The following is a 25166-nucleotide window of genomic DNA, read 5'->3' on the forward strand; positions in this document are numbered from 1 at the left end:
AATGGGCCACACAGCACTATCTTTCTCATTTCTCCTGTGAAATTAAGAGCAAAAACGAAGTTTCCTGCGACAGAGAACTAGACGTGACGCGAGTGTGAAACTGAAGAAGTACCTAAAGTAATAGAAGAGTTGTGGGAAGGGCTGACTAGATCCTTTTGTCTTTGTTTGCGCAGAGTTTGTTCCCGCTGTCACCTTTCTTTTTATTATTAAGAGTACTTGGTAGGGGGACGCTGAGTGTGATAAAAGGAGGAGGGTGCTGTGACTAATATATTTATATGATTTACATACATGCAGTATTCCTATATATATATATATATATATATATATATATATATATATATATATATATATGTGTGTGTGTGTGTGTGTGTGTGTGTGTGTGTGTGTATGAAGCCTCGTCATTCATTCATACGTCATATTTTTATACTCACAAATCTTTAGACATAAATATCGCTTGATATCGAGTTCACTATACCTTGGGGATAACTTTACCCGGCTGGGAATCTAACCCGGGTCTTTGGTTTAAATACACCAAAAGAACGGATTAGCTCAACATGTTGACAATCAGTGCTCGACCAGGGGTCTGCTATTGAATTCTGGGTGTCCTTTAGAGAGGTCTGGAGGGGTTTAAATCTAACGGCTTCTAATCACAAGTGGCTCATAGGCAATCCAGGACTTCGGTAGGTTCTCACAAAGTGCGGCACGGTGGGGGCAAGGCCTATATAGTACTATATAGGCCTTGGGTGGGGGTTAGCTTTCCTGCAGCATGGTACGGGCAGGTCATTGTCAGTTGAATTCAAGTGAATTTGGGCAATATAAAAGTCAGTTTACTTTAACCCTGCACTAACAATTTCCTGGTGTGCTGGCTTCTTATAACCCCTGTTTTTAAGGTGGTTCTACTTTAGTCATCTGAGATTCAAATAGCCATTTCATGTTTCAAGATGAGATTGGTGTCTCTCGAAGGAGGGTTTTGTGACACAAAATGGTGGTGGGCCCATTGTTTTCAACGTTCAAAACCTCTCTCTCTAGTTAGCTGTAACTTTGCTGATAATATTCTAATCGTAGCGAAATTCTATGATAGTCTAGGATGTGGCATTTTGAGAATGACTAATGAAATATGATAGACATGATCTTGAAAGTAATGAAAGCCATCTACTCTTGCATCTACCAAGACACCTAAAAACCTGTGTATATTTAGACTCGGGTCTTATTTCCCTCCGTCAGTTTTGACAGCACCTGAAGATTCTAGTTCAAGTTCAATATCAACACTCGATAAAATTAAAAGCAGAATGAAAATTTAGTGGGAAATAATGCTAATGGTAAGAAATACTCACATGAAGATTAAAAGATTCGTCTTTAACATATCAGAAATAAGCAAAATATAAACAAAATATAATAGGAATAAAGGAAAGGAGTTTAATTACGTTGGGGACGCAGGCATATACATACACACACAGAGACATATATAATATATATATATATATATATATATATATATATATATATATATATATATATATTGATATATATATATATATATATGTATTATATATATATTATATAATATATATATATATATATATATATGGATTTTTTGTGTGTGTGTGTGTGTGTGTGTGTGTGTGTGTGGTGTGTGTCACATTAACTTTGCTACATTTCCAAACAAAGTAAAATTATCACATGTAAAAAATAAAAAAAGAAATTTAAGAAAATTGAACCTTGAGAAAATCTTTAAGAAATAACTTCCGTCATGGGCGCCAGCATCTTGCTTCACTTAAATTATTGGCACCGGAACTCCACTGCATATATATATATATATATATATATATATATATATATAGTATATATATATATATATATGTGTGTGTGTGTGTGTGTGTGTGTATAAGTATGTATGGTGGGGTTGGTAAAAGCTTCACTGACGTTCCTGGATTTGAATGTCTTCTTGGGTTCGCGTCCGGGACCAGACAAATCTATTATCGTGTAAAAAATTCTCCTTCGGTTAAGCATATATGAAAATATATTAATTCCGAGGTAGAGCGAATTAGATATTAAAGGACATTGTAGCTCGTGTATGTATATGAATCACGGTAATGTGAAATTACTTATATATATATATATATCTATATATATATATATATATAAAAGTATGTATGTATGTATATATATTTGCACCCGCCGACCCCACCCCCACCCCCCCCCCCCCCCCCCCCTTGGAAAAATATGCTGCGGGCGCCCACGACTTCCGTTATAGATCTGACATTTCGGGTGCGCGGCTGTCTCTATGATTCATTGAAGAGGCGAGAAAAGATCAATCGTCTAGTAATGCAGCAGCAGAGATTCCAAAGGAATCTACGATTTGACAACTTAGTATTACCTGGAGTTGTTATCATATTGTCTTAATTTTTGTGTTTGATGTATTCTGATGGGAAACCCATATATCAGCTCTAGGAAAACCACATGTTCACGAAATAATTCCAAGAGGAAAACATAATAAGCTCTGGCAACCACAAAAGTCCACGTAAAATCTTACCCTAAGACCGGGTAAGATTTTACGTGGACTTCATCTCACTGTAATGTGGGAAGAAATGTTGACAAGTAGCCTACTATCGGTCAACCAAGACTATAATCACGATCTAATAGAAATGTGTTTTCTATTTGCCATTCTCTCTGCAGCAGCTTCTGTATGCGTCCCCTGAAGCCAGAGGTGCGATCGATCTACCAGTTGATCGTGGCCACTTGTTTGGTCGATCGCCGTTCCCCCACAATCCGATAGAAACAAACAAAAACACAAGCATATATATAAATGAAGCAATTGTACTCCCGTTTTATCGTACTATGGCGCTATTAGGTAGATCGTAAAGGAGTTTCAGTCTAGAGTAGTATAGCTCCGAGTCCAAAACTCTGGCCACTCCTGATAGATTCTAAGCAAATGCTAGAGATTCCTTGAAATAAAAATACGTAGGCCTGCTATACAACAGATCGCATCAGTTGCGTAGCTATATAAAACAAATAGTTGAAATTATGAGCGGGGCAAAGTTAGCAAATAAAACTGCCTGTTATCTTTGTTAGGGTGTTTAGAAGAAGATCTCCATTTCTATTTAAAATTTGCAATAGAATGATCATAGGACACGGGTTGTTATTCTCCCAAATTATCTAACAACAAAGGCCTCAACTACTCTTTATTGCATAACATCAGTTCACTTTTTCCTTCATCTGGAACGAAATAAATGGATTTTGTTGTTGTCTTCTTTTATAGCATAAAGAAGTGTAATGGGGTAATCTCAGCAATTCATTACATTACTTGCAATAACCAAGAATCAGAAATAATTCTGGACCAAGGACTGCAAGTCGGTAATTATTTCCTTCTCTTTATTGGACTTTGGGGTCCTGTTATTCCTTTAAAAGTGTTTCTCTCTCTCGTCTTTTCATGATTTTCATAACCTCTGCTATAGAAGGACATTCACCATACTCAGCATTATTGCTTACATAGAGATGAAATCACTTTAAAAACTGGAGGTTTGCAACTTGAAAAGTTATCCTATTAATGTGTGTGTGTGCGCGCGCGCACGGAGCTGTTACACATATGTTTAAGGAATCTCTAAACTACTCAATTAGTGACCCTGCTACACCCTTAAGCTTCTCTTCTTGCCAGCTCTCTTCATTGTAGTTTATTCAACCCCTACCTATTTTCATCCATTTTCCCAACAGCTTTATTTTCTAGCTTTTTCCATATCAAATTCACCTTTCTCTAATGATATTCGTAACTACTTTTTGAAATATTCTCCTCTGACTTGAACTGTTAGACTTACTAGTGTATCAACCAATTAATCTAGAACTAAACAGATGTGCCATCCAGCAACTTCTCATCATTGCGTTCATCAATTTAATCTTCAACCTGTTCAGCACTAACGCATTCTTGCAAACTCTTACCCTTATCTTTTTCACGCGTATATTCATTTCCATTCTCTTCTTTTGAGGCCACCTACTACAAACAATCAAACACGCCTTAAGAAAGCTTGCTAAAGACTGCGTGCCAGCCACTAGGAAATAGAATTATCATTCGATGGTGAATTGCAGGCCAGGAAATGGCTTATGTAATACATCGCTATTAATGCAATATTTGATCAGATCTCATTGTCTTTATTCGCTCTAGTGTTCACAAAAGCATTTCTCCTTTCCCATATTAAAAGATGCAAATTCCGGTGAAACATGTTTTAGCTGATTTTTAAGTCATAAAACGCCATCCAAAAGTAAGGGTTGGTAAGGGCAAAAGCTCAGGGGCTGTAATTACCGAGCGTTCGCGTGATGAACGTGGTAAAATAATGAGATATGAGCGGGAGCCTCCTCGGTCTAACCGACGTTCTCTCAAGCGCTGACGGTTCCACCAACCAAGCTTAAGTGAAGTTCCGCATCTCATATTTAAATATCTATTGCTTAAATGCGCCAAATTTCATGGGAGAAGTTCTGGGTTCGATTGGCCCTGCTGTAGGGAACTGTTCCTGTAATTCGAAAACTCTAATATCCCGTTGTCGATTCTAGATGACTGTGGTAATACATACGTTCTTCAAAGAACGAAAGTTGTCATTTTACATAACTTTGCATAACTGTTTGTCGCATGGTAATTATCACTTGAATAGCCTTAATCATCCTTTCGTGAGTATACTAACAAACACGCACCTGAACAATGTACGTATAATTAACATAAGAAAAAAAATAATGCATTAATCATTGTCACGTATATTTTTCTAAATGCTGAACCAACAACACGCACGCACGTACATACATATACTTATATTTGTGTATGTATACCCACATATATATATATGTGTGTGTGTGTACGCATATATATATTAATGTGTGTGTGGAAGGCATTGAGCTAATTAGTAGCCTAATATACATACACACACAGATATATAAATATATATAATATCTATATATATAATATATATATATATAAATAATATAAAATTCTAGTGCCAAAACGACCACTAACAACCGAGATATGGGCGTGGTTTTACTGAGAACAAGTTAAACAGGTTTGCTTTGGGGATTATGTGGGAGCGAAGGGGGAGAGACAGATTAAAAAAAAAAAAGAAGAAACTCTTGGTTGGAAGACAACAGAAGTTGAGCTCGCAGAGAATACGAACTAGAGAAAACAGGATGTTTAGGCTGTGCTTCGTAATTTGGATTGTTAGATAACTTTTTAATGTCTTTCTTCCAAATGTGTCTTCCAAATTTAACGAGAGAGAGCACGCTATACGTGGCGCAAAAGCAGAGCCGAAAGACACATTGTAGACTTCACCAACGAACGCACAGTCCGTGACATGCATATCGTCAACTCGGGCTCTCTCGCAAAGCTCTGATGGCTTATTACGTAATGCCATTGATTTTTGCAACTTTCAGAGAGCACAAAGGGAATTCACAATTGATCCTTAGCTAAATAACACAAGGAATTCCTCTTTTTATATATTTGTGTAAGCTGGAAGGGAATAAAGGGGGCATCCGATCCGATCTTTGGTTTTTTAGCGAACGCTTCCGAACTTGTTGCTGCTATGAGTCACATTTGTTGCTACGGCGAGTCTTATGGGTGTTTCTTGTTGCTAGTGGATGTGGTGTGATGCGGTCATCTGACGCCTTTGGTCTGCCACCGTTGCTGCTGCTGCTGCTGCTATGCCCCTGTTTTCTTATTTGGTAGAAAGAAAGAGAGAGAGAGAGAGAACCCACATATGAGCTCGCGCGTGTAATTTGTGTGTGTGATTTCTTACATGGTTGCATGTGTAACTGTGACTTTAGGTCACATTTTCTAACTTCACTAACGCATACCTATAAGATGTGCTCACTCATGGGTATGCCTACATATAACTGCACATTTGACGTGCAAATGTGTGGGTACGGCTCTGTATGTGAGTAGGCTGCACCAGTGTGCCCATTCCCAGCAGTAATAATTGCTTGTAGTGCCTCAAAGAAATTTAATAAACAAAGGCAGATAATATTACAAAGACCAACTGGAAATTATAATATATAATAAAATTTTAATGATATATATATATATATATATATAAATATGATATATATATATCTTATATATATATATATATATATATATAGAGAGAGAGAGAGAGAGAGAGAGAGAGAGAGAGAGGAGAGAGAGAGAGAGGACTACTTGTTTCACCAGATTTCATCTAGGGCTCTGCTGTGATATGTGAAGCAAAATCAAGTAATCCAAGAACTTAAAGTTGTCTTTAAGGTAATTTCGATGAGGGAAAACTGTTCATGAATTAAAGAGGACTGTAACTGTATGAGTGGAGGCTCTATGCATTGCCTGGTGTGTAGAAAAGATTAGCACTCAAGAAAATGAGTTAGCTGAATGTGAATAAAATAAAAAAGGATTGAAGTTGTTGATACGAACTATACTCTGTTTTTTTCCATCTGTCACCCGCCTGTGGTGTTTGCGTATGGTAACACTGCGTCCCGGGCTATAGATAGTTACGCTATGAGTAAGTTTTAGGTAAATAAAAGGATATCTGGGTGTACATTTGCAACTGAAAAGTGTTTTAATAATTTTGTGTATGCGAATTACACCGTTAATATTCGAAATAGGATATTGTTATTATTGTTGAATGTAAGCTAATTGTAACTATCTAAAGTCCGGGACGCAGTGTTACCATACGCAAACACCACAGGCGGGTGGACAGATGGAAAAAACCAAGTATAATCAAGAATGCGGAGGACAAATGGCTGAAAAGTGAGAAATACTGAGATGCGTAGCAGATATTGTAACAAGGTTAACATGACAGTGGTGGATCAGTGTCTAGAGATGGTCTGGTCATGTGGAGAAGAGCAGGACGATAGTCTCATGAGTCAGAGTTTGAATTCGTGTCAGGTGGATGGAAGGCTATTTGATGTGGCTGAGATATCGGAATGAAAGGGTATTTAATATCCTGGAAGTGTGAGTGTTCAATGTGCTGTTGATGATTTCACCGTGTAGGTGGGTGGAAGTTTGTTGCTTTGTAAGTTTGCCCTCAATTCAGGAGTAAAAGTATGGTTATGAATGTGACACTATTGCCCTCTAAAGCAATGGTTCCCACACTACGTATATAAATAAGAAATGTGGTACTATGAGACTAGCCAAAGTTAAGTACTACCTCCTTTCTGCATACTTCATAGGTAGGCCAATGGCGAGAGAATCCCGGTCGGCATTACCTGTAAACTATCGAACCACCCGTAAAAGATTTCACGTACTGGCCCAAAGCTTGAACCAGGGTATCCTTATTTTGGGTACTCGCGGGTCATTGAGAAGAGATGTTGGCCCAGACAGGAATATTTTAAAGATTGTTGCCCTAACAACGGGATGCTGGTGGCTGTGAGAGTTGTAAATAAATGCAAATTGATAAATAGCTAGAAATAAGGTCGCACAACTATTTATAGTAGGATGTAAAAAGAAAAAAAATGAACTGATGGATTCTTCAGTCTCAGACACCGATGACGTAAGATAGATTACCTTATCACCAGGCTTAAAGGAATATAAATGGTAGTCTATATCTCTTAAATTCTATTGGATTACCTTTGTATATAAAAAAGAATTATAAGATAAAGCTATAAAATCTCATAGTAGAGTTAAAGGTTATCTGGAAATTCAGAATAAAACAGGATGCAAAACGAGAATTTATATAGCACGATGGTAGATAACTAATTAGTTCTTTCATTAACTTTGCCTTCTTAAGACTGGTTTACGCCTCGCTGGCGGGGGCAGGCGATGACCGTTAAAGCCGCGTGACCCCGCCCTGATTTTAAATCATTTCAAATTTTTGAGCGGCGTCTGGCGGGTTGATGAAGTCGCTCGAGGCCGTATGCGGTGTGGCGTAGCCTCGCAACAAAAGAGGTAAGAACCCGCACGGTGCCGTGCCACACCCCACGTGGTGCGATATGGTGTGACGTAGTACCACCCGCGAGGGAATGCTATGGCGTGATGCTACCGCACCGTGCGGTGCCCTTACGGTGCCTTCATACACGATTAATAAATGGCACGCACATGTTGCGGGGCGTGGGTGCGGCGTCTCCCTAGGTAGATTTTTCTTTTTTTTTTTTTTTTTAGGTGAACCTCAATACTTTTTTTTTTTATTAAGAAATATTACTTTATAAGATTATATTTTACAATTTTGTATATAAATTATAAGATCTATGTATAATATAAAAATATATATTACAATTTATTATTTTTCTAAATATGTTTTTAAATTAGAAACATACTGATTCGTGAAAATTTTGTTAACATTAGACTTAAATCCTATAATATTTACATTAAATGTATTTTACAGTCTATTCTTAATACATTTAATAATTTGCTGGCCAGTACTTATTCCCAAATATCTTGCCATCCATATACTTGAAATAAAATCTGCTATTATTACCATTGTGCTATTTTCATCTTTTTGAGTTTGTTTTAAAATCCTTAACCTGCTATTAGTTTTTAATTTACAACATTTTCTAAGCAATTCGAATACCCAGGACAACAAATTCTTAACCAAAGGACAGAAATATACCATATGCATATTAGTTTCTATGCATCCACAACTGCATTCCTTGACATCTTTTATTTTCATCATGGCTAGCCTATCATTTGTACTTAAAACTTCATGGACATACTTAAACAAAATTTCTCTACTTTTATTTCCTATATACTTATTATTTACATGTTTCCAAATTAGTTTCTAGTTGAATAGTGGATACAATTTTTCAATATTTGGAACATATTCACTGTTTTTAATTAAATGTTCATATACCACTTTCGTTTTTATCTGTGGATAAGAGGTCATCTTATTAGCGCTTAGTAATATATTTATCATACTTTCATAAAAACTAGGTGTAAAAATTGTGGAATCCTGATGTTGGCATTAATTTTCTATAAGGTAGGTTGCTCTGACTTTACAATAATAAATAATCATTTGGTAACCAAAACAACGATCTTTTAAACTTTTAGAAATGTACTAAATATGATTGACTTCGCTTTACACTGAATATCAATAATTCCACAACCACCTCTTAATTTTGACAAAAACATTGGTCGACTGGATGGAAGGTTGCCGCGCATTCGGATAAGAGGGGCCGGACAGACCACGGGGACATCATTCGCGCTCTGACAGCCTTTCGACAATGTATAAATAAATAGAATTTTATTTTTTTAATAATAAATTATTTTTTAGTTTTTTTTATAATATTAAATGATTTTGTACATTCTATATCATTCACAATGTTTCTTTTTGTAATAAATATGTTGAAATACTGACTTGCGTTTACATTTTCCTTATTGATGCTTAATTTATGTCATTACAATATATATGATGATATGATTGGGTGAAATGAAACTGAAAAATGAAAAAACATGGCCATAAAGAATAATAACATAAAGAAATTTAATAGGAAATCTAACATGAAATATGATATATGAAATAATTAGAACTCGGAAAATAACTTGAACTATAAAAGGAAATGTAACATGAAATAAATATGGCCATCAGATGATACAATAACATACAAGGTAAAGAACAATAATATAATATTGAGAACATGATCAAATGAACATGAACACATACAAATATGATAATGAAACAATAATTAACATTTACTGGACATAGTTATTAACAGGGGAACAATGAAAAATCAGTAACAGACTAAAGACATATTGACCTCAGTTGATAATATATGATATTTGCAGTTGAAAATGTTATGGTATAAACCAAGTCCCAATTTCATTTTCTTACATTCTATACTTTTCATGTTCATTTTCTTACATTCTATGCTTTTCATGTTGATTTTCTTACTTTCTATGCTTTTCATGTTCATTTTCTTACTTTATATGGTTTACATGTCCATCATTTGCTTCTCATTTGTCTCATTATTATGAATTATGTTATTATTACTCCGCAACACACCGCTACACGGAGTAACAAAGCCGCAAGAGCGCGTGGCCTGGCATAGCCACAACGACCATAACACCACGCCAACTCCGTAACACTCCGCTAGGCACCGCAGGAACACGCCGTGAGGTGCCCGGGTCCCCCCCACGCCGCCCAATAACGGTCATTTTTTCTCCCAATCGCGTCAATTTTGTGACGGTTGCTTGCGGTCCCACCCCGTAACAGCCCGCAACACGAAAGTGCGTAGGTGTAAACCTACCTTTATAAACTTCTTTTCAAACTATTTCGATTTGGCGCAAGCATTTTTCAAAGCAAATTTCGTCTTGAAGATGTTCTCTTTCTACAGAATCAACCAACATGAAAGATTGAGGTATCAGCTTTTCATTTCCAGGTTGGCGGTAAGAGGCATTCCATCTCGAAAACTGGTTACGCTCCTTTCTGAGCCCGGGAACATTTTAAAGGTGACGTTTTAAACTGTTGACTTTCTCTCTCTCTCTTTCCTTTCTTTCTTTCTTCCTTCCTCTCTTTCCTTATTTTCGTGATCAATCTTCGATTTCTAATTCCCTTATGCCAACATTTGTGTTTTTATTGTTTTACTGTACAACTTTCTATCTAGTATCTAACGTTTTGAGTTAGGCCGTATCTCTAATCTATTTCTAATTATTATATTTTAATTAGCGTGCCATTAATTTATGGTCATACACTTAAGGAAGGGATTTAAATGAAAGCAGGTTAATCACCCATATTAGGATGAGGGAAAAGTTACTCGAATAAAATAGTACCACATCTTAACTCTTAATTTAAACAATTTGAGTCTCGATCAATTTTCTGTGTTGCTAGTCAGCTACTCGTTGATGTTTGAGAGGCGTCTCAACAGACGTTTATCTACTACTTAAATACCAACCGTAATACTAAACTGTCAGTGTTTTATCGATTTTTATGATGCTATCAAGCATTCATGAGTGATTGATCTTCTATCTTCATTGACCTTCAAGTAGTCTTATCAGTTATGAGATAACCGAGATTAAGATATAAAAAATAAACCTTGCTTTTAGTCAGTGGACTCTCCGTCATGACCTTGAAAACATATTGAAGAGCTTCATAATGAACACGAGATTCTGTACATCCGAGAGAGAGATGTAAGTAGTCCCATAACTAGACCCATAAATTCAGCAGCTGAACTAGAAGTACACATATTATAGAGATTTAGTTTCATAACTTCCCATCAGAAAAGTTGGAACGACAAAGCGGTTTGCCTCGTCTGTCGCCGTTTCGTGCTCGCTTCGAGAGGGAAAATGCTAATTCGAGCCAAATGATCTAAATAAAATTTGCATGCCTTCAGAATGTTACATAATTCAAGATCACATTCACACGCGTTCTTTGGGTACTTCCCAGTTGGATATTAGTTTCACGGCAGTTTTCAACTTACGTTTCTTTCTTGCAGAATTTTTGAAGGATCCGATTACTGATGTTCTTGAGAACTGTAAGGCTTCGTAAAACCATTTTGACATCTGTCAGACATAAGCAAAAGTTAACACGAGTCGTCCGCCTGCACCCCCGCCCCCCTCCCCTCCCAGCTCACAAAAAAATTATACATTACTCATGATGTTCATGTACGGGCGTAGTCAGCATGTCAGTTGGAGAAGGGGCCAATATTTCCACACGAATTTTATTATTGTTCGTTTTCATAAAGCATCGTTAATATCTCGTCAAAAAACATCTAACATTCATTTTCTATGGATGGTGGTTACAATGAATCAACTATATTTCTTTCTTTTTTTAATTACAGATTATCTACATTGCTATTGTCATGGATTATGGGTGATAATGAATTAGTTATATTTCTTTATTTTTGGGATGTTCATGTTTGGTTGTTTTAAATCTGGGTTTTTGTTAAATGATCCACACTTAATTGTTTTAATAAGAGAAAGTATATTCAGAAATAGGTATGTATTGTGTGTCATTTAAAAACATTTATTCTCATTTTACACGTAGTTACTTGGAATTCTAGTATATACAGGTACATAGGTAGGTGAAATGAGTATGTATATACAGTGTATAGGTATTGGTATATGTATGTAAATTCAAGTATGTATCATACTTAAATTAAAAAAAAGATGTGTAGAATCTAAGCTGGCTATGTATTGTTACAAGAAATATGATAATACTCTCATCGGATAAAATTCTGAATGTAATTCTGTTAAAATTGTAAAATAGTGTATATTTTCTCTAATAAAAGATAAAAAAAACACATTTTTCAAGCCTGACGTCAGACCGTGGCAAGTGCATCCATCTTGTGTTTCCTCACTCTGCCCACTCCCATGTTGACATGAACACCTGTGCTCTCCCAAGGCCATAATTATTCATTTATACATAAACTATAGTGTTAGACTCGTTCTTCAAACTCTGCTAGCGCGTCTGCATGACCCAACGAAATATTTACAAAGGAACATACCCCGGAAGACCTGGGTGATCATTTTTTGTTCTATACAGCAGGCAAAGAGGAATGTGCAGACTCAGTGAACTTTTCTGATCTAGATTTTTTTCTTCCACTTTTTAATAGTCTAATTAGTTTAAATCATATATCAGGATTCAGTAAAAAAAAAAAAAATCAACCATTATCCTTATGTATGGAAAAACGAATATAGGTAAAAATGTCACAGGTAAAAGTCACAGAAAAAAAAGGTCACAATCTTTCCTAGATAATGAACCCCAATGGTGAATTTTAGCCCGGTATGTATCCTTTGTGGCGTGTTTAGTACTAGCCTGTTGGTGAGATTTTGTTTTACTTCGGTATGTATCCACCTTTGCAGCGTGTTTAGTACAAGCCCGTTGGGATTACCGTAAAAACGTATACAAAATACTGTAAATATCGAAAAGATAATAACCCCAAGAAATATTGTTAATTTTTCCCTGTGACTTTATTACCGGCCGCCATAAATCAATGTGACTTCTAGCCAAAATTGTGACTTTTTTTTTTTTTTTTCCCCTGAGACTTTATTTCCGGCAACCATAAAATAACTAAAATGCATCTTATTGATTCTTCCCATTCATGTTTACTTGCTGTTCATTCCATTTTAACACCTCTTTTGCCAAGCGCGAATTCACGTGTGGACAAAAACTGATTATGGCGGCAATATTCGTTAATAGCCTTGCATTCTTATCGCGTTTCCCAGCCAGTGGCATTGCCGGAAACCCACTTTTGGTTCATTGCACTGGCGGGTTATCTCTTGATCTTTTCTTCTTTGAAATTTTGGGAATATTAAAATATATCTATAGGAGAACATCGTTTATGCGTCATTTTAATTCCAGAACAGAACTATACATTTTTTTTCTTTTTTTTTATTTGAATTAGCTTCTGTCAGTCTATAAGAAACAAATTTGCATCTATAGCTATTTCTTTTGACGAATTTAGCCTTGGAATGTACATCAGGATATACTTCGACGCGACAACTCTAATTAGCAACGTAATTAAATCTTCAAGCAGCAAGGAACACTTTCATGATCAGATTTTCATAATTTTGTGTTTTTCAAAAATCTTAAAGATTGACACAAGTTTACCGGTTAAATCGATTTCGTAAGGTTTTGACAAATACGGTTCGTGAGATGAAATATAAATACATCAGAATAAGTCAGAGAAGGTCAAGATTTGTCGACTGGCAAGTATTTAGAAAAAAAAAAGCAAGTGACATACACTTCTGGGCTGTATGGCCACTATACAACCTTAACGAATGCTATATAAACTCTGGAACTTATTTTTTCTAGAAGACAATCTTCAGCGCTGGGAATGCATTTAAAAATGTTGTTCATTGACTTCATTAACACATAATATTGAATGTTCAGCACAAAGACGAAATTAGTTATTACAATTAGATCAAGTGTACAGAAATTTAAGCAGATCCACCAGGGCAAATAATATCAAGAATATAACTTGAAATTTATTATCATTCCATAAATTGTGGCTGACTTACCTGGTACACACACACAAAAGTCTAGACCATCTCATTGGACAGCAGACACACGACGAGGTAAATATAAAACTCCATGTGGGATACCGGTTGTTAAAATATCTACATTCCCAGCGTGGGAGTTTGTTGCTCAATACTCGACCGTGAAGAGGTACAGAATAAACCGCGCAGGGGAAACTCTTATCTGTTCAGCACCGGTTGTTTTCTCCTCTTTGTTCTGTAGATGCAAAGGACAAGGTACTGTATTTACTAAGTTTTAATTTACATTTTCACATTCGTTCACAGATGTCCGAATTTCAGGTACTCCCATCTAACAACAACGAGATTCTCGTATAATAGGACTACGGGACAAAGCAACAAGCTCTCGTAAACAAACAAATGGCATGGAAACGAACTTAAGAATAATCTTTTTACCGTCGTGAACACATTCCAAGGAATATGATACAAAGGCAAAATAATCATGTTTTAACTCTAGAAGTTATTTTTCATTTAAACTTGCTATAATGGCTGGCAACGAGGCGTGTAAAGTTACAATAAAGTAAAGTAACCATACAACAAATCAGATTTCCTGTTAAACATAAAGGTATGGCAACAATGGCATTTATCCAGTTTCTAGGGCCGCGTAACACGAGGGAACAGCAACACAAGTTTTTAGATCCAAACAACCGCTCTTGTATAGCCGGCATACTGATTCAAACCGGTTATCACGTTCAAGGTTACTTATGCGGTCAATTCTCACCTTTTCATAGATTTTACCGAAGTTTTAAATTACTGCTTTGCATCTTGATACATTCGGTCTACATCCAATGCAATGCTGTACTTTGAAAAGAAAAAATCTTTCAATTTTCTTTTAACAAATAACAAAGTTTTATTAATAACATATGGAGAATCTTATCTACCCAACCACGACTGAATACATATTTCAACTTAGAAGCGGACGCGCTGAAGAGACATAAATAACCGTTAAACCGTCATTCTGACAGTCGGCGCCATCCTGCCACAACCGTATTGCACAACTGAATTTTTAGAAGCCGCTACGAATACTAGAAATATCCGTCTTGTGGGACAAACTTGTAGACTACAGGACAAAGGCTCACTCTGAGATCATACTTTATTTTCTAGCATTGATTTCAGCTTTTCAGTTAAAGCAAAATTATAACATCTCAGTGAGTATGTCGTAAGGAATGCTGCTCTTTTTTTCGGTGATTTTTTTTTTACATCCACTATACAAAAACAGTTAGATATTAGTAAAATTCCACATTTCAGTGGAGGGTACATTCGTAGCAATAGATATCTCCATCCAGCAGTCTTTCCTAGAGAGGGTTTGATAGATATTCTTTAACTAAAAGCTCGGAGCAACGCAAATATTTATACTGCGATACCTCATGTTGCAAGATTCCCCCAACTATGTGAAAAACAGTATCCCCTGTTTGTGCATTTATTCGTACTACAAACCCACATAATAAACTATTAAGGATATCTGTTTTGATGAGAACTTACATTCATATAAAGGTTTGGTAAAATCAGAAAATAATTAACGACTAGAACTTCCCGGCTTGGAAGATTGGATCCCGTAGGTGGTAGGTAGTGCCGTCAGTGGACCTCATGCGGTGCAATGTAGGCATTACTTAAGGTTCTTTGCAGCTTGCCTTTGGCCCTTAGCTACAACCACTTTCGTTCCTTTTACTGTACCTCCTTTCATATTAACTTTCTTCATCTTACTTTCCACCCTCGCCTAAGACTTGATGCATAAACTCAGAGGTCTGGAAAAACTAAGCCCTATTAATCATGCATAGTGTAACTGCGAGGTTTTCCTCCTGTTACACCTTTCAAACCTTTTCCTGTCAATTTCCATTTCAGCGCCGAGTGACCTCATAGGTCCCAGTGTTTGGTATAAATTCTAAATTCAGCTCATTGGAAGAGTTGGTTCCCTATATCCCCTCCTCTAGAGGATTCAGCCAGACGGTAATGGTTCAGCACCTCCCCAACTCGCGAGGAATCTTCTACTTCTCATAGCCAAGGCGAATGAGTAATGATTCGATGGGTCAACGTGATTCCACCTACGGATGCAAGATTTAATAGAGCAAGCCAGTCACGCATTGTATGAGTCATTCGTATATAAAACTCCGGTCTTGTCCAGTTTCTTTGCTCATAAGTGTACTGTATGTACAGCCAAGTCTTGTGTGCTTTCCCAATGATTTACACTTTTTTTATATATATATAAAGCAGTAAGTGTTTTCTGTTTCACGTTACTTTGATAAGACGATTACGTTAAAGGTGTAGAAAACACAATCGTGATATTTTACCTAGTGAGTTATAATTTTTTCTTTGTTTGTCTAATTATTTTGTGGTGAGTTTACGTTATATTATCGTTCAGCATTTTTTCTTTTTCAGGTGGACAGATTTAGCAGATCTTTGTTCAAGTTTACGTAATGTTGTCATTTGCTTCCTTCAGTCGAAATTCGAAGTCCTCCCCTACACCCCTTAAAGAATGTTAAAAGGAGAAAATTTTCAATCCAATTTGGACAGTGTCCACCACCACACCCTAAAACGTGACGGCTAAAAGGTAAGGCGAGCTCATTAATGAAATGGCTGCACGCATAGCAAACTCTTCCAGCATAGCTTAAGCCCGTCTGTGCTTTAAATAGCCTTGTGCTAGGGGCTAATGGTGAGAGGTCTAGATCAGGCCTTTATGTATATGCATAAAAAAAAAACATGACTGCATATTTCCTATCAATCTGGCGATCGAGTGATGTTTTCACGCGTCTTAAGAATTCTTGGCCTGAATAATGTAAAACATGTGAAGCAGTTTCATTGACCCATTGAGAATAAAATAGTACCATAGCAGTAGCATTGATTTGTGACAGCCACTGCAGTGTGTCGGCAGCCGAAGACTTTTGTCAGCAGCACACGCTGCTGATAAGGGAGAGAGGCGGGGGGAGGGAGACCAGGGAAGAGAGAGAGAGAAAGAATAATTTTCTTTAAAGCGTGATCACCACGAGGGCAATACCCACAGTCCCTTTTGCATCCTGGTTTCTCGTGAATTCGCCTCCATCCAAACTCCGCCCCCCATCCTCCTCGGTGCAAGCAATAATGCTCAGTGTGTGTTGGTGGACCAGCCCGTCGAGGTGGTGGTGGTGATGGTGATGGCGGGAGAATGGTAGGGGATGTCGGGGGAAAGGGAGCCGGGCTAGAGGACGTGGGATTCCCACATTTAGGAGTGGGGGAACGTTGACATTGCTGTTTGTTTTAATCAATTTATTGCGCCCATTGGCGTCAGACATTTGAGTACATGGTAATACAGTAATATTGTTTACATCTACATTGTAATTAAGTTATGCCTAAAGAATAAAAAAATAAAGTATATACAGACATTTAAGTACATATTAAAACAGTATTGTTTACATCTACAGCACAATGAAGGTTATACAAAGGAATACAAAATAAAGTATAGACAGATATTTAGTACATATTAAAAATAATATTGCTCATTTCTATATATATTAAAGGTTATACAAATGAATTCTTATGGAATACTAATTAAATTTAGTTTGATTTCGTAGGTAGGATGCTGAGATGGGTTCTATCTAATCCGAGTTTGAGGATTTTCTCCTTCATCTTTCAACTTCTGTCTACAAGCATGAAACAGGTGGAAATGTCTTGCATTTTCGGAGTTTGCCGAAAGGTAAACATGGCAATACAAATGAATCGGTAACAGAATAACATTTTAAGTTACTTTATAAGGACCTCGTGAAAGCTAAAATATTATGGTTATTATCATATATACAATTCATGCCTCAAGGAAGGACCATTCGTGGGTCCTGGGGAGGGCGAGGGGGAAAGCCATTAACTCTGCTGAATAGAATTCCTGAGTATGAAGACAAGAGGTATGAGAGAGAAAATTATTTTATAAGATAAATAATGACTAATATGTAAATAAATCAGTGAAACGCAAAAAGTAAATACACAAACAAATAGATAACCACACCGGATCACGATAAAGTGATAATTGCAGCTCTCGGACAAAAGAACATCCCATAAATTTTGGGTAATTGTTTCTTTATCTTTATTTAAAATGAACTGACCCCATGAGAGACGAGTGGCATCTTTTATCTTAAGAGATTCAAGCACCGTTAGACAATGGTGGAGATCCTGTTCTGAAAGTAAGTCTAAGTAACATGGTCAAATGGGAGTTTTTCCTGCTATGGTTTAATTTGTAATGAATATCGTTAAGGAAAAGGCAAGAATACTGCCTAGAGCAGTATTTTAGATTCTGACCACGCCCCATGCAACATAAAACGACATCTGGTCTGTTGGCAATAAAGTTCTGAACTACTTCTGCAAATCCAACTTTCCTCCCTTCTTGCTTCTTCCTATAAGAGGCCTAGCCTCTTTTGTAATGCTCAGCCCAATCTTCTCTTGATGCCTTATTCCCGCTACTCTGCCTCTCTCTCCCTTCTTGCTTCTTCCTATAAGAGTCCTAGCCTCTTTTGTAATGCTCAGCCCAATCTTCTCTTGATGTCTTATTCCCGCTACTCTGCCTCTCTAAGCATGTATCCCCTACATTTTCTGTTCGTATTGTCCGCGGGGTAGTACTATCCCTCCGTAAATGCTTGCGAAACAATGGTTCTACCCAATGTCATTCCGCCACAACTTACCAAGAAATACTTTGGACATGATTCATGTTTACCAGTGAGTGTACTCATGAGTACATTTGTAAGTGTTTAGCTTGCATTTGGTCTCTGTCTCTACAGAAAGAGAGAGAGCGAATGCATAATAAAACAAAATCTTCAAATATTCAAAGTTCACTTGTAATGATTTCAGCATGAGGGCAGCTCTTACTCATCGGTAATTTTTTTCCTTTATTTCTTACAACATTCTTCTACGAATCAATGTCATAATGTGAAGTAAATAATATCTAAGAAATTCGTTTCTTTGAGACAAAGGAGGCAGTATTTACATCATACAAAGACGGGGTTGATTTAACGGTAAAGGTTATCTCTTGAAAACTTTTCTTTGTTTCAGCTTAGAAAGTCAGTGACTTCCTATAAATTTAAGTTTTTCAGTATATGATGTCTATTTAAATCAATAGTGATTTAGAAAAGATATAGGAAACAAGTAAGAAATAAAGATAAAGAAATAAGCAAAGAATACGAGCGATGAGTTTAAAATATTTAACATTAAATCGGCTGATCGATCTAGTCCCATGTGCGACGTCACTTAAGCTTTCGATGGGAACTAGGAATCTGTGACGCAACACGGACGTACGAACACATAAATCTCATTTCTCCATAAGAAATATTTTTTTTATAAAAATTTGGAGGAAAACTTTGAATAATGTGAAAAGAATAATTTATTATACTCCTTGCCATTACGGTTTTATTTCGTTGTGGGAAATAGACTAACTAATCGCTAAAGAGTGCCATGCGCAGTCGGTACATGCAGTAGGTCAGCGTGACCTTCCGTAGCGAAGGCGGAGGACCAACAACCGCACCACGAAATGTGGAATGGGAAACGGAAGAAACGTTTATTGGAATATATTTCCTTAGATAACACACACACATTATATATATATATATATATATAATCTATATATATATATATATATATAATATATATATATATATATATATATATATATATATATGTGTGTGTGTGTGTGTGTGTGTGTGTGTGTGAGTGCTTATGTCTGTAATACGACTATGTAGAAGAAAATAGGACGCTCTATAAAAACAAATGAATGCGGAAAAGCGCAGGTAAACTGAAAGTTAAGTATAAAACCACACGAATTCCTATTGCAACAACTTCACTTCTCTCCTGCTTTCAGTTACGTGTCTGTGTAAGGAAAACTCGACCTTGAAGCGAGAGTTCCCTCTCCTTTCAGAGGCAACATGACACTGTCAATCAACGGGAAGTTAGAGCACTCTGTATGATGCAATACGAAGTCAGCGAGGTGCCAGGACCCATGGCGTAGAAGAGGTTTGATATGCCTTTTGGAAAATGATCGGGAATGATCAAGATCGTCCCCCGTAGGAGGTTAGTGCCGACAGTGCACCTCACGGGGTGCACTGTGAGCACTATTGAAGATTCTTTGCAGCGTACCTTCGGCCCCTAGCTGCAACCGCTTTCATTCCCTGTACTCTATACCTCTATTTACATGATCTTTCCTCCATCTTGCTAGCCACCTTCTCCTAACTGCGAGGTTTTCCTCCTGTCGCACATTCCAATTCTACCTACTTTCGTTTTCCTTTCCAGTGCTGAATGACCTTATAGATCTCAGTGCTTGGCCTTTTACCTAAACGCTATATTCATTCCATCCCATTCCATTATCAAGATCATTAAGGTTGAGAAAAGGAAGCGAATTGAATCTTATGAGTCATCGGAAAAAGAAAGGAAATGAAAGATAAGCGAGCCGACACCCTTTCCACCTTAATCTTATCTTCTTGAGTCTGTTCACTAGTGATTTCTTTCTTTTGAAAGGAAGGAGATGAGGAAATGATCTCACGGCTGCGGTCTGTTATCAAGAGCATACTCCGTGATAAGACTTACTCCTCAAGATAATTTTACTAATCATTTCGTTGAGCATGATAAGATGAGGTCATTATTCACTTTACAGGAAGAAAATGAAAATCACGAAGAGATAATGCGGGTGATGTCATCATTCGTTTTACTAGAGGCAAAAGAAAATTATTGATAATATTATTATTTCGGTAGATGAAACCTATTCACATGGAACAAGCACACAAGGCCCATTGACTTGAAATTAAAGCTTCCAAAGAATGTCGGTATCAGCCTCCCACCGCAGACTCCACACTGCAGCAGTAACTGATCATGCTACAGACCAGCTAGTTGTCATGGCATTGGGGGAGACGCGAACCCGCGACATCTGAGTGGCATTTTGCGACACCAACCACAATACCGGATATTGATCTACTTTTAAGAGGTTGCTTTACAAAACATGAAAATCGAAGTCGACTAAGTGCCAGTGCATAATTCATTGCTTAGGGCAAAAGAAACGACTAATTTTTCAGAAAAGGGATCATCTCACGCTGTCTTTGATTGATCTTAGTGAGGTGAGGTTGGTTACCCACTGAACCAGAGGAATCGTTTGTATATAGTACTACTTGTTTGTGCCTACTTGAGTAGTTTGAAAGTGATAAAACTATATATGGCATATATAAACCAATAAGAGGGTTGTCCCTATGAAGGGGTAGTGCCTTCAGTGCACCTCATGCAGTCCACTGTAGGCATTCATTTTATTATACCCCCGTTTATATTCTTTTTCTCCCATCTTACTTTCCACCCTCTCCTAACTCTTGTTTCATAGTGCAACTATCAATACCTTTTTACTCCCAATTTCACCTTCAGCGCTGAATGAACTCATAAATCCCAGTGTTTGGCCTTTGGCCTAAATTTTAGGTTCTATTCCATTTAGTTCCAACAAGAGGGTTGCGATAAACTGATAAAGTTGAGGAAGTGTGGTGAAAACGATCATTTTGATGAAAATTGAGAGATTTATGCGATAAAAGCAAAGCTTTTGTGAGAGAACTGAGATGTAAAGTGACTGGTTTGGGGAAAAATTAGATCCCAGAAAAGGTGTCATGTCGTTATGGCTGTTTGATAATCTTTTATAACGCAGGCGTGAGAGTAGCCGCAGAAATAACGGACATCAGTGACAATGTGAAAGAACGAGAGGAGAAGGGAAATTAAGAAAATGCTAGAAAATAATAGGCTACTCTGCAAATACGAGAGTTCATGCAAGAGCTACTGAAGAACCTTGTTTGTCCGCGTCCGTAGTATCTAGTTTTTTGCGCGTACTTCTCATCCCTGAACCAGCACTCTAGTCATGAAAGTCATACAGTAACTTCTGCTTCTCTGGAGCACTCGCTTTTTATGAGCGCGTATGTAGGTAGGGTCTGTATGTATATGCGTGTGTACATAAATGCGTCGCCCCTAGCAATTATATGTTATATGTTCACATTTCCTCATTACGTTTCCATCAGTTTTATTTTTTCACTCCCTCATGTTTACAGTTGCTGTATGATCGTCCCGATCTCTACGTCTTCTCTAACCTATTGTAGATTTTAGATCAAATGCTCTTTTATGTCTTCACGAAAAGACAAATGCACAAAGAAGCCATAAAACGAAGGTTTAAAACCTTGTAAAGTTCTGTGTTCATACACATGTCCCTCTGGTCCTGTTGGATATTTTCTTCTCATCTCAGTCTATGCCCACGTACATTTTTTTTTTTTTTTTTACTCATACAAGAAAAGATCTTCCCAAGATGAAATATCTTTCTATTTAGGTTGTGGCAGACACTTCTGCTTGTTGGGGAAGTAAAAAGAAAAGTCAAACAAGTCAAGTTTTCATTTATAGGAATAGAACGGAGTATAAAATTTAGGCCAAAGGTCAAGCGCTGGGACCTATGAGGTCATTCATCGCTGGAATGGGAAATTGAGAGTTCAAATGGTTTGAAGGTGTAACAGGGGGAAGGCCTCGCAGTTGCACTATGAAACAATTGTTAGAGAGGATGGAAAGTACGATGGAAGTGAGAGACTGTAAACGGAGCTGCTGTTAGAGGATTAAGAGGGTTTGCAGCTATTTATAAGGACCGAAGGACGCTGAAAAGAGCCTTAAGTAATGCCTACAGTGCAACGAGTGAGGAGCACTGGCGGCACTACCCTTCCACGGGGGATTTTCAATTATGCGTATAATGACGTCACGCCTTTTTGATGTCACCAACGTTTCGCTTTCCTTCCCCTGAGCAACTGGCTCTATTCTATCCCATCGTTCAGTGAGGGTGTAATATTTCTCAAAGAAATTAAATAGCCGTTTCCCCCCTAACATCTTTGTTCATTCTTTTTTTATTAATCTCCTTCCAATCTTGTAGCGCTGGTATATAAATAGTTTATGGATTTCTGCTACTCGTAACTCAGGGTTTCAATAGTTCCTCGGTGGACGAGTGGTTTTCGCGCTTGGCTAACAATCCGGTGGTCCAAAGTTCGTTTCCCGGCTCGGTCAACGGGGAATCAGAGGAATTTATTGCTGGTGATAGAAATTCATTTCTCGATATAATGTGGTTCAGATCCCCCACATAAGCTGTAGGTCCGGTTGCTGGCTGGGTGACCAATTGGTTCCTAGCCACGTAAAAAAATCTAATCCTTCGGGCCATCCCTAAGAGAGCTGTTAATCAGCTCAGAGGTCTGGTTAAGCTAAGATATACTTAACTTAACTCGTTTCAAACACATGGGCCTGTTTAATTTCAGAACTGTATTAAGTGATCGTACGTTTTGTTTTCAAATATGTACCTGTTTTTTAAACCTTGTACAAGAACACGTCACACACACACACACACACACACACACACACACATATATATATACATATATATATGTGTGTGTGTGTGTATGTATATATATATAATATATATATATATATATATATATATATATATATAATACAGAGAAAGAGAGAGAGAGAAAGGGTCCGTCGGGATGTGACTTACTACTGAGCTTTATAAATTTACCTGCCATTCATCATTTATTGCGGAGCGATATTCTTACGAAAGGTCATACCAATCGACGCGCTTATCATACGTTCTCCATACCTCCGGAATTCGTAGCGGTCGTTACGTAAGGAATCCATAAGATATAATAATTCTTGACGAGGCCTCGTGGCCTCATTCGTGCCACACGAAGCCTCTGTCAATACCGGATCAGTTTTTATGGCGTAATGTCAAAGCCAAATGGCAGCAGAAACTAACCAATCCCATTCTCGCACAGTCATTTTCATCAATGATCTCGAAGTCCCACAGTGATGTGATCGATTTGACTTCATATTTTCAAGCTCTCTCGCTCTCTCTTTATCTCTCTCTCTCTCTCTCTCTCTCTCTCCACTGATTCCCCGTTGAAAACACAAATCGAGCGACGAAGACAATGCAATGTGTGGCTTTGATGTATTGATTATTGATATTCGTTCACAGATGGATTAACTTCCAAAGTAACTTTTTCCCCTCCCTGCTCGTCCATTCCAACACTTGGTTCTCTGATGTGTGAGTATGCAGTTTGTGAAGGTTAAAGTGTATCAAACTAGACGCATGGAATTCGGAGCTGTTGTCATGCTTTTATTACTCTCCTGTTTTTCTCCATCCTGATCTGGTTTTCCGTTTTCTTCAAGGTATTTAAAGTTCCTCATTATTCTCATATCCTTGTTAAGAAGTACTTACAAGGAGAGAAAGAGAGAGAGAGGCGGGGGTTTAATTTGTTCCTAGCAGTAAATCTTTTGTTTTACTGAGTCTTTCAGAGAGAAAATGACATAACCTATCATCACCCCCAGTACTACTTTGCATGTCCTTTTAGGGCAGATGCATACCGCTCTGATCAGAATGTCTTCTTCTCTTCATATCATGATGGAATCTGAGACGTGAACGCCTTCTTGTTTTTCAGACTCCTGAAGCCTTTCCGTTTCAAAGAGGTGATTCCCTCAAGTCTACTTCCTTTTCTTTTTTCTTGAGGCCTTACTTCCATGAAGGAATTTGTTTGCCCATTCCGTTGGCCTCCTCGTTAAAGAAATGATGCTGATTTTCTTGGAAAAGTTTGGATTCAATTTTTGGACATCGATTTTAATGATACTCCACCCCCACCCCCCCAAAAAAAAGTAATTCATGAATGAATGAATACAAGGAACAATTAGATTGACAGATGAGGAAATAATCTCTAGAAATGTGATACTGGCAGATAGTCTATCGCACTTGATAAAGGAAGTATTCAAACTAAATCATATGAATATTAAAGGAGCATGAGGACAAAAATACCAACATTGACAACTTGATCAAGACGAATAATCTTCCGTCCCCTACTGTGAGGTGGTAGGTAGTACGCTGTTCTCGGATCCGTATACGTAATGTATGCGTACTTGGAAATGTTATTTGTTTTTACCTTTGATTTAGAGGTGTCTGTTCTGTTATTCATTTCAAGTTTTGGCATCATTACGCTCACAGTAATCGTTATTGTTTGTTCAATTTACTGGTTTTATGGTACTTTTAGGGTATATGAAACAAGAGCGAAAAGTCGAAATTTAAGGATATAAAATGGAAAGTGCAGAAATGACTGTAAAATCCAACATAACAGCAATATTTGTATTTCTGTATAAACGAGACTTATCTTAGTCAGCTCCTAATTTCATAGCCTTAAAAAGTATTCTACAACCAGTGAATTGAGACTAATATTAACAATTATAATTAAGTGATCATAATGGTACTAAAACTCAGAGTAAATAA

The 25166-nt window shown here is 37.3% G+C and overlaps 1 protein-coding gene across 2 annotated transcripts in view; it reads left to right on the forward strand.

Moving 5' to 3' along the window:
- Positions 1-25166, forward strand: part of LOC135221016 (uncharacterized) — a 405496-nt gene that overhangs the window by 5189 nt on the left and 375141 nt on the right. The window contains exons 1-2 of one of the 2 annotated variants that reach the window (XM_064258737.1): positions 13977-14125; positions 16283-16454. The gene's annotated coding sequence lies outside the window, so the exon portion shown is untranslated. Of the gene's footprint in view, positions 1-13976; positions 14126-16282; positions 16455-25166 lie in introns of those variants that run through there. The other variant, XM_064258738.1, reaches the window with a different exon arrangement.

Source organism: Macrobrachium nipponense, chromosome 2 (assembly GCF_015104395.2).
Source record: "Macrobrachium nipponense isolate FS-2020 chromosome 2, ASM1510439v2, whole genome shotgun sequence".
In the NCBI taxonomy this organism is placed as follows: domain Eukaryota; kingdom Metazoa; phylum Arthropoda; class Malacostraca; order Decapoda; family Palaemonidae; genus Macrobrachium; species Macrobrachium nipponense.